The sequence below is a fragment of the Bombus fervidus genome, unplaced genomic scaffold (assembly GCF_041682495.2).
Source record: "Bombus fervidus isolate BK054 unplaced genomic scaffold, iyBomFerv1 scaffold0124, whole genome shotgun sequence".
NCBI lineage: Eukaryota > Metazoa > Arthropoda > Insecta > Hymenoptera > Apidae > Bombus > Bombus fervidus.
Window position 1 is genome coordinate 5001 of NW_027212686.1, and position 12500 is coordinate 17500.

At 43.8% G+C, this 12500-nt stretch overlaps 2 non-coding genes across 2 annotated transcripts; both read left to right on the forward strand.

Moving 5' to 3' along the window:
* The first annotated feature begins 6046 nt into the window (after nt 1–6046).
* Nucleotides 6047–7970, forward strand: LOC139997610 (small subunit ribosomal RNA). Its single transcript, XR_011802963.1, has one exon. It is a non-coding gene; the product is annotated as a small subunit ribosomal RNA (ribosomal RNA).
* A 2833-nt stretch (nt 7971–10803) lies between these two features.
* Nucleotides 10804–10958, forward strand: LOC139997609 (5.8S ribosomal RNA). The gene has a single exon (XR_011802962.1). It is a non-coding gene; the product is annotated as a 5.8S ribosomal RNA (ribosomal RNA).
* The last annotated feature ends 1542 nt before the right edge of the window (nt 10959–12500 follow it).

The following is a 12500-nucleotide window of genomic DNA, read 5'->3' on the forward strand; positions in this document are numbered from 1 at the left end:
ACGTACGTACGAAAATACGACGACGTAATTCGCAAGGGCGAGACGCGCGCTCGCTCCTCTTTTACTTTTCGTTCTCTCGTTTTTTCCTTCTTTCACCATCGACCAAACCGCTCTCGATCGATCCAAGAAACGAGACGAAAGTAACGAAAAATTAACGTAACGAAAATATACCGTGGACGTACGAAGTAACGGTCGCGATCGTTGCTCGCTCGCTGCGCTCGCTCGAACTTATACTAGCCCAACCCAAAACCGATCCCGCGAGTTTCTCCGATTTCAAGAGAAATCGAGGAACGAACGCGAAAAAGGGATTGGTTTTGGGTTGGGCTAGTTTTTTTTTCGAGCGAGCGCAGCGAGCGAGCAACGCTCGAGAGCCCGTCTGACTTTGAAAAATTTTCGTACCGAACGGTTATTTCCAGTTATTTCGCTTAAAAGCGTTGTGATGCGTATATATTTTTACATAAATGGGAATATCATGTATTCCTACGTCGGGATTAAGCGTTTATTTCGTCCCGAGAACGTTAAAAAAAAATTTTTAATCGAACCGTTTTTTCGAATTTTTTCGCTTAAAAGCGTTACAAGGTGCTAATATTTGTGCATAAATCGCTTTAGAATGACGTTTTACATCGGGATTAAGCGTTTATTTCGTCGCTGGAAAGTTATATAAAAAAAGTATGATCGCGCCCGGGACGTTGGAACTTAGTCGCATTCTCGACCGGTACGTAGGGACTTAGAAAAATTTTCGACCGAAAAGTTATTTCGAGTTATTTCGCTTAAAAGCGTTATAAGGTATGAATATTTTTATAGAAATCGTTATGGTTCGACGAATTCTAGTCGACTGTAACGATTTCGTTTTATTTTTTTAAAAAATTGCCCCCTCCGGACCGACATGACCGGGCGGTTGGCACTTCGTCGATCCCCCGGCCGGTACGTAGGGACTTAGAAAAATTCCGGTCCAAAAAGTTATTTCGAGTTATCTCGCTAAAAAGCGTTACGAGGTATGAATATTTTTATATAAATGGCAATATTATGTATTTCTACGTCGGGATTAAGCGTTTATTTCGTCCCGAGAACTTTAAAAAAAATTTTTTAATCGAACCGTTTTTTCGAATTTTTTCGCTTAAAAGCGTTACAAGGTACGAATATTCTTGCATAAATCGCTTTAGAATGACGTTTTACGTCGGGATTAAGCGTTTATTTCGTCGCTGGAAAGTTATATAAAAAAAGTATGATCGCGCCCGGGACGTTGGAACTTAGTCGCATTCTCGACCGGTACGTTGGGACTTAGAAAAATTTCGGACCGAAAAGTTTTTTCGAGTTATTTCGTTAAAAAGCGTTACGAGGTATGAATATTTTTATAGAAATCGTTATGGTTCGACGAATTCTAGTCGAACGTAACGATTTCGTTTTATTTTTTTAAAAAATTGCCCCCTCCGGACCGACATGACCGGGCGGTTGGCACTTCGTCGATCCCCCGGCCGGGACGTAGGGACTTAGAAAAATTCCGGACCGAAAAGTTATTTCGAGTTATCTCGCTTAAAAGCGTTATGATGCGTATATATTTTTACATAAATAGCAATATTACGTATTTCTACGTCGGGATTAAGCGTTTATTTCGTCCCGACAACGTTAAAAAAAAATTTTTAATCGAACCGTTTTTTCGAATTTTTTCGCTTAAAAGCGTTATAAGGTGCGAATATTCTTGCATAAATCGCTTTAAAATGACGTTTTACATCGGGATTAAGCGTTTATTTCGTCCCCGAAAGGTGCCGTAAAAAATTTACGATCGCGCCCGAGACGTTGGAACTTAGTCGCATTCTCGAGCGGTACGTTGGGACTTAGAAAAATTTCGGACCGAAACGTTATTTCGAGTTATTTCGCTTAAAAGCGTTACGAGGTATGAATATTTTTATAGAAATCGTTATGGTTCGACGAATTCTAGTCGAACGTAACGATTTCGTTTTATTTTTTTAAAAAATTGCCCCCTCCGGACCGACATGACCGGGAGGTTGGCACTTCGTCGATCCCCCGGCCGGTACGTAGGGACTTAGAAAAATTTCGGACCGAAAAGTTATTTCGAGTTATCTCGCTTAAAAGCGTTACGAGGTATGAATATTTTTATATAAATGGGAATATTATGTATTTCTACGTCGGGATTAAGCGTTTATTTCGTCCCGAGAACTTTAAAAAAAATTTTTTAATCGAACCGTTTTTTCGAATTTTTTCGCTTAAAAGCGTTACAAGGTGCTAATATTTGTGCATAAATCGCTTTAAAATGACGTTTTACATCGGGATTAAGCGTTTATTTCGTCGCTGGAAAGTTATATAAAAAAAGTACGATCGCGCCCGGGACGTTGGAACTTAGTCGCATTCTCGAGCGGTACGTAGGGACTTAGAAAAATTTCGGACCGAAAAGTTTTTTCGAGTTATTTCGTTAAAAAGCGTTATGAGGTACGAATATTTTTATATAAATGGGAATGTTATTAAGTTTTACGTCGGGATTAAACGTTTATTTGGTCCCGAAAACGTTAAAAAAAAATAGTGGACCGACGCGACTCGGCCCGTCGGACTTTGTCATACTCTCCACCGGTACGTAGGGACTTAGAAAAATTTTCGACCGAAAAGTTTTTTCGAGTTATTTCGCTTAAAAGTGTTATAAGGTATGAATATTTTTATATAAATCGCTATATTATTATATTTTACGTCGGGATTAAACGTTTATTTGGTCCCGAAAACGTTAAAGAAAAATAGTGGACCGACGCGACTCGGCCCGTCGGACTTGGTCATACTCTCCACCGGTACGTAGGGACTTAGAAAAATTTTCGACCGAAAAGTTTTTTCGAGTTATTTCGCTTAAAAGTGTTATAAGGTATGAATATTTTTATATAAATCGCTATATTATTATATTTTACGTCGGGATTAAACGTTTATTTGGTCCCGAAAACGTTAAAAAAAAATAGTGGACCGACGCGACTCGGCCCGTCGGACTTGGTCATACTCTCCACCGGTACGTAGGGACTTAGAAAAATTTTCGACCGAAAAGTTTTTTCGAGTTATTTCGCTTAAAAGTGTTATAAGGTATGAATATTTTTATATAAATCGCTATATTATTATATTTTACGTCGGGATTAAACGTTTATTTGGTCCCGAAAACGTTAAAAAAAAATAGTGGACCGACGCGACTCGGCCCGTCGGACTTGGTCATACTCTCCACCGGTACGTAGGGACTTAGAAAAATTTTCGACCGAAAAGTTTTTTCGAGTTATTTCGTTAAAAAGCGTTATAAGGTACGAATATTTTTATATAAATCGCTATATTATTATATTTTACGTCGGGATTAAACGTTTATTTGGTCCCGAAAACGTTAAAGAAAAATAGTGGACCGACGCGACTCGGCCCGTCGGACTTGGTCATACTCTCCACCGGTACGTAGGGACTTAGAAAAATTTTCGACCGAAAAGTTTTTTCGAGTTATTTCGTTAAAAAGCGTTATAAGGTACGAATATTTTTATATAAATCGCTATATTATTATATTTTACGTCGGGATTAAACGTTTATTTGGTCCCGAAAACGTTAAAAAAAAATAGTGGACCGACGCGACTCGGCCCGTCGGACTTGGTCATACTCTCCACCGGTACGTAGGGACTTAGAAAAATTTTCGACCGAAAAGTTTTTTCGAGTTATTTCGTTAAAAAGCGTTATGAGGTATTAATATTTTTATATAAATCGTTGTATTATTATATTTTACGTCGGGATTAAACGTTTATTTGGTCCCGAAAACGTTAAAAAAAAATTTTTTATTCGAAAGGTTTTTTTGAATTATTTCGCTTAAAAGCGTTATAAGGTGCGAATATTCTTGCATAAATCGCTTTAAAATGACGTTTTACATCGGGATTAAGCATTTATTTCGTCGCTGAAAAGTTATATAAAAAAAGTATGATCGCGCCCGGGACGTTGGAACTTAGTCGCATTCTCGAGCGGTACGTAGGGACTTAGAAAAATTTCGGACCGAAAAGTTTTTTCGAGTTATTTCGTTAAAAAGCGTTATGAGGTATGAATATTTTTATATAAATCGCTATATTATTGTATTTTACGTCGGGATTAAACGTTTATTTCGTCCGTGGAAGGTTAAAAAAAAACGGACGGATACGACCGGGCCTTTGGAACTTTGTCTCATTCTGGACCGGTACGTTGGGACTTAGAAAAATTTCGGCCGGCGGAAAAGTCCGAAATACTTATTTCGAGTTATTTCGTTAAAAAGCGTTATAAGGTATAAATATTTTTGCGGAAACGGTTATATCTCTATTAAATACAACTGGATTAAACGTTTTTTCGAATTTTTTAAAAAATTTGTGTTCGACGAACTGACACGACTGCGATATTTGTTTAATTATTTCGTTAATTAACGTTGCAAGGTATATATTTTTTTGCATATTTCTCGTTGTTTCAACGTGTTCTAATCGATTAAGAACGTGGTTTTTGTCCGTATTCGTTAAAAGAGGTGGTTTACTGATGCGATTTTGAAAAAAAAAAAAAAAATTAAATTTTTCGATAAAAACTCGTTTAAAATATTAAAATAAGCGGTGCGTTAAAATATCTCGACGATAGGACGTTTTATAAGGGTACTTTATTGGAACAAAGTGGTCGAGCGTTTCAGAGACTAAGTCCGACGGTACGTTGGGACTTAGAAAAATTTCGGCCGGCGGAAAAGTCCGAAAAGCTTATTTCGAGTTATTTCGTTAAAAAGCGTTATAAGGTATAAATATTTTTGCAGAAACGGTTATATCTCTATTAAATACAACTGGATTAAACGTTTTTTTCGAATTTTTTAAAAAATTAGTGTCCGTCGAACTGACACGACTGCGATATTTGTTTAATTTTTTCGTTAATTAACGTTGCAAGGTATATATTTTTTTGCATATTTCTCGTTGTTTTAACGTGTTCTAATCGATTAAGAACGTGGTTTTTGTCCGTATTCGTTAAAAGAGGTGGTTTACTGATGCGATTTTGAAAAAAAAAAAAAAATTAAATTTTTCGATAAAAACTCGTTTGAAATATTAAAATAAGCGGTGCGTTAAAATATCTCGACGATAGGATGTTTTCTAAGGGTAGTTTATTCGAAAAAAGTGGTCGAGCGTTTCAGAGACTAAGTCCGACGGTACGCTCTAACGGAGGTTTTACATGGTAAGCGCCCGGCCGCTGGCCCGGCCGGCGCCGACCGTCCGGCCGGCGCTTTGGTATCTATAAGAGACACGTCGAGTCGGACGGTCCGGACGGAACAGCGTCGAGCGCGTGGCTATTCTACGGCCTCGGTTGAGAATTCAGTCACCGCTCCTCGAGTCTTAGTGAACTTTTTTACTATTTCTCGACTGTTCCTTCGTTCTCGTATCGACTCTTTCTCTACACTGCTGCGCCGCGGGTCGCTGTCCTGGACGTAATGACCAAATAACGTGGCAAGGTTCCCCTTAGTCGGGAAGCTGGATCCTGTATGCTCGCACTAACTTTAAAAAAAGTTAGGGCAGTGTGCTTGTTACTAACTGAGTATCAATTCATGCTGGTTCGGCAGAGACCGTTCCAAAACTTATGTTATAGCGTACGCAGTACGTTTTAAACATACGAAAGGCTAATGGGGAGCGTACTACCTTTTAGGAAGTGCGTTCTTTCTGATTGGAGAATATCAAAAGAACGAACGAATATGTTTCTTACGAGGACGGTACGTTCAGCATGCAGTTTACGTGCTTTTTACCGCTAAGGCATATTCGTTCAACCAACAAACCATTCTTACAGAATGATCCTATGAACAGAATGATCTTAAAATATTCCACACAAACAATCAAACGAACGAAAGAAAGTAAAGAGAGAGTGGCGAAATGAGAGAGAGTAGTGGCGTTCGACGTTACAACGGGAATTAAAAGGGTGTCGTCGAACGTTCACTAAGAACGAAAAGTCTCGTCGTACGGTGTTACGGACCCACCTACGACACTCTGAGGCTATTTTAAAAAGAGAGTCTTTTGACTCTAATATATAATATATATATAAAATACAAAGTTCCCTGGTTGATCCTGCCAGTAGTCATATGCTTGTCTCAAAGATTAAGCCATGCATGTCTCAGTACATGCCGCATTAAGGTGAAACCGCGAATGGCTCATTAAATCAGTTATGGTTTCTTAGATCATACTTAAACTTACTTGGATAACTGTGGTAATTCTAGAGCTAATACATGCAAACAGATTCGTACCAGAGATGGTACGAATGCTTTTATTAGATCAAAACCAATCGGTGGCGGATGGCTCGTCCGTTCGTCCATCGTTTGTTTTGGTGACTCTGAATAACTTTGTGCTGATCGCATGGTCATCTAGCACCGGCGACGCATCTTTCAAATGTCTGCCTTATCAACTGTCGATGGTAGGTTCTGCGCCTACCATGGTTGTAACGGGTAACGGGGAATCAGGGTTCGATTCCGGAGAGGGAGCCTGAGAAACAGCTACCACATCCAAGGAAGGCAGCAGGCGCGCAAATTACCCACTCCCGGCACGGGGAGGTAGTGACGAAAAATAACGATACGGGACTCATCCGAGGCCCCGTAATCGGAATGAGTACACTTTAAATCCTTTAACGAGGACCAATTGGAGGGCAAGTCTGGTGCCAGCAGCCGCGGTAATTCCAGCTCCAATAGCGTATATTAAAGTTGTTGCGGTTAAAAAGCTCGTAGTTGAATCTGTGTGTCACAGTGTCGGTTCACCGCTCGCGGTGTTTAACTGGCATTATGTGGTACGTCCTATCGGTGGGCTTAGCTCCTCGCGGGGCGGTCCAACTAATATCCCATCGCGGTGCTCTTCACTGAGTGTCGAGGTGGGCCGATACGTTTACTTTGAACAAATTAGAGTGCTTAAAGCAGGCTACCTTCGCCTGAATACTGTGTGCATGGAATAATGGAATAGGACCTCGGTTCTATTTTGTTGGTTTTCGGAGCCCCGAGGTAATGATTAATAGGGACAGATGGGGGCATTCGTATTGCGACGTTAGAGGTGAAATTCTTGGATCGTCGCAAGACGGACAGAAGCGAAAGCATTTGCCAAAAATGTTTTCATTAATCAAGAACGAAAGTTAGAGGTTCGAAGGCGATCAGATACCGCCCTAGTTCTAACCATAAACGATGCCAGCCAGCGATCCGCCGAAGTTCCTCCGATGACTCGGCGGGCAGCTTCCGGGAAACCAAAGCTTTTGGGTTCCGGGGGAAGTATGGTTGCAAAGCTGAAACTTAAAGGAATTGACGGAAGGGCACCACCAGGAGTGGAGCCTGCGGCTTAATTTGACTCAACACGGGAAACCTCACCAGGCCCGGACACCGGAAGGATTGACAGATTGATAGCTCTTTCTTGATTCGGTGGGTGGTGGTGCATGGCCGTTCTTAGTTGGTGGAGCGATTTGTCTGGTTAATTCCGATAACGAACGAGACTCTAGCCTGCTAAATAGACGTAAATTATGGTATCTCGAAGGCCCCCGGCTTCGGTCGGCGGGTTTTTACTACCAACGTACAAACAAATCTTCTTAGAGGAACAGGCGGCTTCTAGCCGCACGAGATTGAGCAATAACAGGTCTGTGATGCCCTTAGATGTTCTGGGCCGCACGCGCGCTACACTGAAGGAATCAGCGTGTTTTCCCTGGCCGAAAGGCCCGGGTAACCCGCTGAACCTCCTTCGTGCTAGGGATTGGGGCTTGCAATTATTCCCCATGAACGAGGAATTCCCAGTAAGCGCGAGTCATAAGCTCGCGTTGATTACGTCCCTGCCCTTTGTACACACCGCCCGTCGCTACTACCGATTGAATGATTTAGTGAGGTCTTCGGACTGGTGCGCGGCCAATGTGATAAGCATTGCCGATGTTACCGGGAAGATGACCAAACTTGATCATTTAGAGGAAGTAAAAGTCGTAACAAGGTTTCCGTAGGTGAACCTGCGGAAGGATCATTAACGAAAAATACAAAAACACAAAGAATATATTTGACTTGAACACTGTATAATAAAATATATATAATATCGTCGGTAAGGAGCCGTACTCCTCCTATATCGACACAAAGTATATACGACGTATTAACAAGCTATATACTTTGACAAAAGCCAAATTTTTTACAATAAGGAGGTGGGAGACGCTCCAGTTACGAAACTATACGAAGAGTGTGGCACTCTCTCTCGATCATCGGGATGAAGAGATATACTTTTACACGAATAATTCGAGGCGCCTGCGTGAGGTCGTACACAGAAAGACCCGCCGTCTCCGAATAATATTATAACAAACGAAAAACTTAAAAATATTCTCGAGGCGCCTGCGTGAGGTCGTAAACAGAAAGACCCGCCGTCTCCGAATAATATAACACACGGAAAACTTAAAAAGATTCTCGAGGCGCTTGCGTGAGGTCGTACACAGAAAGACCCGCCGTCTCCGAATCCTATAACACGAAACCGCTACTATTAATAATAATAATAATAATAATAATAACGATATGTGAGGGAACTTGAGCTGAACACATATCGAAAAAACTAAAAGTTACAGTGGAAACCACGTGTAATGAGAAATGCGATCGAGGCGCCTGCGTGAGGTCGTACACAGAAAGACCCGCCGTCACGATCTCGTATTTCGTATTTGCATCGTGGAAATCCAACGAACGAACAATATAATATATAAACTAAAATCTCTAAAGTGCCTCGTGTCGGAGAGATCACTGCTCACACCTCTTCTATATTTCGTAGTTGCGTTGCGTAGGCCTCACCTCCTAGCAACGGGACATAAGGAAGACTGCTCTTTGGGATCGAACGAAGCGTCTATAACGAGTCGTCGACGAGAGCGAAAGAACGCGAATAGCGAGCCGCAGAAAAATAGGATACCGAATTATATATCTTCGAAGGTTCTCTTCGAAGATCCATGGATACCTATATCTGCGCGTCTCCAGCTATCTCGCGCGTCTCTCCAAACTCTCGTCGTTCCTCGAAACGTGCTTCCTACCCAAAGGGCGTTCGTTCTTCCTATGTCGTTTCGTTGTCGTTCGTTTCAACGGCGAACGATATACGATGTTCGACAAAACGAAACCACGTTGTACGTTCGTACTCGTGGATCGGGTAACCTAGAACGAAAACGCATTGCGTGGATGTTGGCCCGAAAAGATATATACCAGTGCGAGTGATGGTAAAGAGTATAACGATTCTTAACTAGACGAAGTTGGTTCGGAGGGGACCGCCGGCCGTCTCTCTATCCTCGCGAGTCTAATGCCTCGTTCCGTCGCTAGAGTTTTTCAAACTCTGCTTCTGGCTATCGGGAAGAATAGACCGCGCGCGAGGAAGAGGAACGACGACCGTGCGCGTCCCATCGATTTTTTTTATTTTTACCTGAACCACCGAAGTCGATTCAGAGGGGACCGCCGGCCGTCTCTCTATCCTCGTTGTCGTGAGTCATATGCCTCGTTCCGTCGCTAGAGTTTTTCAAACTCTGCTTCTGGCTATCGGGAAGAAACGACCGCGCGAGGAAGACGACGACGACGACCGTGCGCGTCCCATCGAATTTTTTTTTATTTTTACCTGATCGACGGAAGTTTCGTCCGGTTCGTCTCTTTTACCATCGTCTCGTCGACCCGTTCAGAGGGGACCGCCTGTCCATATCCTCGTTGTCGTGAGTCATATGCCTCGTTCCGTCGCTAGAGTTTTTCAAACTCTGCTTCTGGCTATCGGGAAGAAACGACCGCGCGAGGCCGATGGCTGCGAGTCCCATCGAATTTTTTTTAAACGCACGCACACACATACACCTGAACGGAGATGCGTTCCTTTTCGTCGCGATTTTTCGCGCTTTAGTCGTCGTTGTCGCCATCCGTTCGGAGGGGACCGCCGGCCGTCTCTCTATCCTCGTTGTCGAGAGTCTAATGCCTCGTTCCGTCGCTAGAGTTTTTCAAACTCTGCTTCTGGCTATCGGGAAGAAAAGACCGCGCGAGGAAGAGGAAGGACGACCGTGCGCGTCCCTTTCGAATTTTTTTTTATTTTTACCTGAGCGACCAAAGTGGATTCAGAGGGGACCGCCGGCCGTCTCTCTATCTTCGTTGTCGCGAGTCTAATGCCTCGTTCCGTCGCTAGAGTTTTTCAAACTCTGCTTCTGGCTATCGGGAAGAATAGACCGCGCGCGAGGAAGAGGAAGGACGACCGTGCGCGTCCCATCGATTTTTTTTATTTTTACCTGAACCACCGAAGTCGATTCAGAGGGGACCGCCGGCCGTGTCTGTATCCTCGTTGTCGAGAGTCTAATGCCTCGTTCCGTCGCTAGAGTTTTTCAAACTCTGCTTCTGGCTATCGGGAAGAAACGACCGCGCGAGGAAGACTACGACCGTGCGCGTCCCATCGATTTTTTTTTACCCGAACGATGGAGATGCATATCGGCTGTTTGCTTCGAATAACTGGACGAGAGGAACGAACATATATATATATCATGGGCTAGCCACCGTGCGCTTTCTTCGCGAGATCGTGTGCTGTACAGAGGATTCAGAATCGGGTGTTATATCCCCGTCGTTTCCTGACGAACGGAGCTTCGATCTCGTTGGTTGTTATATATTATAATGCACTTTACGCCCGGTCGGCGGGCTGCGTGTGTCGTCGCGCAGTCCGTCCGATTTCGTTTTCGAACGTATTTTCGTGTCGTCAATCATATGGCGACTTCCGCGCGTTCGATTCCCGTTGGTCGGACGTTTGTCGGATATCGGCTTCTTTCGAACCGAGAATAAGAGTACAAAAACCTGAGTACACAAACAAAAATCCATGCATAAACGATTACCCTGAACGGTGGATCACTTGGCTCGTGGGTCGATGAAGAACGCAGCTAATTGCGCGTCAACGTGTGAACTGCAGGACACATGAACATCGACATTTCGAACGCACATTGCGGTCCACGGATACAATTCCTGGACCACGCCTGGCTGAGGGTTGCTCACGTAAACCTAAGACTGCTTGCGTTGCGTATCGTTGCTCTCGGTCCGTATCTCTCTGTTCTTTCTTGCCTCGTCGACAGCCCGCCGTCGTTCGTTTTATCTTTAAACGAACGTTTCTGAGTCGGAGGACGAGCGCCAAGCAAAAGAATACGAATTAAAGAGCGGTCGAGGGCTCGTACGCGACGTACGAGCGATTGTTGGACGTTCGTCGGCGTTCGTCGCTGGATCGTGTGGAGACCGGCGTACGCATGCTCTCGATACAAATATATATGAAAAATCTATCGCGTTCACGGGAGACTCGCAAAACTACCTCCGTCTCTTCTCTGTCCCTTCTTGGCTTGACAACCCGCCGTCGTTCGTGTTTTACGAACGTTTCTGAGTCGGACGAAGCGCAAGAAGAAGGATACGAATTAAAAGAGCGCGGAGAGAACCGTCGTCGTCGACGCGGTTATCGAGATACACAGAGCGAGTTTTCTTCGTGGCCGATTTTTTTTTTCTTTTTGTATCAGCCTCTGCTACGTTTTGTTAGTCTTCGATAAGCACGAATGACCGCGCCCCCGACGTCGTCTTAAATGAATTTTTGGCGAGACTGAGAGAAAGCAAAAATATTTTTGAACAAAGTCAGTCGAGAGAGGAGAGAAAAGAGAACCAAGATATTAAAACCTAAACCTAAACTTGGTGGCGTAACGAAAAACTGTGTGCCTTAAAGAAACACAACCGTCTTTTCATCAAGATGTTTTTACTCGTACAGCCCCAGGGATCGAATACCCACTCCGTCTGTTCGTGCGGCAGAGATGTATTCTGCAGGCGCGAGACGACTGACGAGAAGACAACGAGGACCGTCGCATCGATGGGTCGTCGTTGCGTTTTTCATCCTCTGTGCTTTTTTCTGTTCTTCGCGAACCCAGAGAAAGCCGTAGATCCGGGAACGGACACACGAGATTTCTTCGAACGCTGATGACTTAGGGAGATGATCCCCAGCGTTGCGCGGAGATCGGAGAGTACGCGTACATGTATCGGGACGAATTTTTCCCCGTCGGTCGCGTATCTCTCTGCCCGCGCGCCTGGCCCAAAGCCACGTTCGTCGGAAATCAACGAAAAGTGTGTTACGATCTAGCGTGCGTCTACGATCGGCTATATTTAAGGGTGACGAAGAAGAGAAAAGCTCACGGTGTTGCGCAACGTTTCTGTACTCGATTTTAAGATGTGCATGTGAGTCCGTTACAAAGTTGTTCGGATCGTCGAAAATAGTCGTTTTCGTCGTCGTGCGAAAGAGAATAATCTCTGACATTGGCACGGAGAGATCGCGCAGAGGAAGAGAACGATCCTCTTTGGCGAGGCTCGAGAAAGACTAACGAAACTTGATTAGAGACGAGGTATACACGCGCCGTACGTACGACGTACGCGCGTGTGATTTTTTTTTGCTTTAAGGCGATTCGGCGCTCCGAGTATTAGAGAAAAAGAGATCGTTGGTCATCCCATGTCTCTTCGTCGTCTATCGCTGGACCGCGCATCCTAACGTATCGCCGGTCGTCCAGTC